General features: G+C 43.9%; 1 protein-coding gene across 1 annotated transcript in view; it reads left to right on the top strand.

The window, feature by feature from the left end:
- The window catches only part of LOC108287751 (translation initiation factor IF-2-like), a 14,199-nt gene that overhangs the window by 1,613 nt on the left and 11,332 nt on the right, over positions 1-1,254 (top strand). The window lies entirely within an intron of this gene.

Raw genomic sequence — 1,254 nt, 5'->3', positions numbered from 1 at the left:
ATAAGGTTTCCCTATGTGGGCCGGGCTGGATCCAAACTCCTGACCTCAAGTGATCCGCCTGCCTCCACCTCCCAAACTGCTCTGGTATTTGTCTTAATTATAACAACAGCCCTGGGAGGTACCATTTGTTATTTTCCCAATCCTACTATCGGCAACAAAAAAAAAGCTGAAGGGCTCGGATAATTCATATTCTTTGCCCTTTCTACAGATTGCCTTTGACATAACCCACACAGATTTTGTAATTTTAAACGTGGCTCTTGAGACATCAGGATAGTGAAGGGAGGGAATTTGTCTGTCTGAACTAATTGGTGTTGAGGTTTACTTTGCTCTTTTAATTTCTCCTGGGTTCTTCATTGACCGCTCTTGTTCATGAGCCTAAAAACTAAAACTGTATTTCACCTCATCGACTCTGGCCTTCTGGACTTTTTGAATGTACAAAGTAATATGCTAAGAAGAGAGGCTATCTCCTGTTCTGAGGTGACATTTGTGTTTCACATTTGGTAGTGGCCAGTAACTACTGTTCGCCCCAACCTAGTTCAAAAGCTGCCTCTTCCACTGACCTGCTGTGTGACTTTCGGTAAGCGGCTTCACCACAGTGGGCATCTTTTTTGCCACGTGTAAAGTGAGATACTACAACTTCTCTTGAAGTGTAATGAGGATGAAAACAGTCTCTGTTGTAAAGAAGGCTCGGCACAGTGCTTGCCACAAAACCCATCAGTTCAGGAAGTCAAATGTTGACTTTAAAAATAACGCTAAAAATATTAACTACCAGTCATTGCCCACCATGAGTCAGCCACACACCGTGCGTTGTATTTGTTCCTCTCACTCATCCTGCAAGCCAGTCATGGTAGAAAGGAAGGAATAGAGTTAGGTGGTTAAGCGATGTACTGCCTGTGTTTGTACTGCCTGTGTTGGAGCTGTGACTCAAAGGAAAGCACCTAGGGACAAATTCATTGTTCTTTCTGAGATATCACCACTATGTAACTCTTTGTGGTGGGGGGGGGGGGTTGATCTGTGTAACATTACTGTGTAAAAATTCAGGATACATTACTGTGTGGGCACATGATTGCTATTATGTAAATGTTTTATTATGCCTGTGGAAACTGACAAAGACTTAAGTAGGATGATGGAATTAAAAGTTTTTAGTGGCCGGATGGGGTGGCTCACGCCTATAATCCCAGCACTTTGGGAGGCCGAGGAGGCGGGTGGATCACGAGGTCAAGAGATCGAGACCATCCTGGTCAACAAGGTGAA

This window comes from Cebus imitator, unplaced genomic scaffold (genome assembly GCF_001604975.1).
Source record: "Cebus imitator isolate Cc_AM_T3 unplaced genomic scaffold, Cebus_imitator-1.0 Scaffold354, whole genome shotgun sequence".
Classification (NCBI taxonomy): domain Eukaryota; kingdom Metazoa; phylum Chordata; class Mammalia; order Primates; family Cebidae; genus Cebus; species Cebus imitator.
The sequence above is the reverse complement of the archived record's forward strand: the minus strand, read 5'-3'. Positions and strand labels throughout refer to the sequence as shown.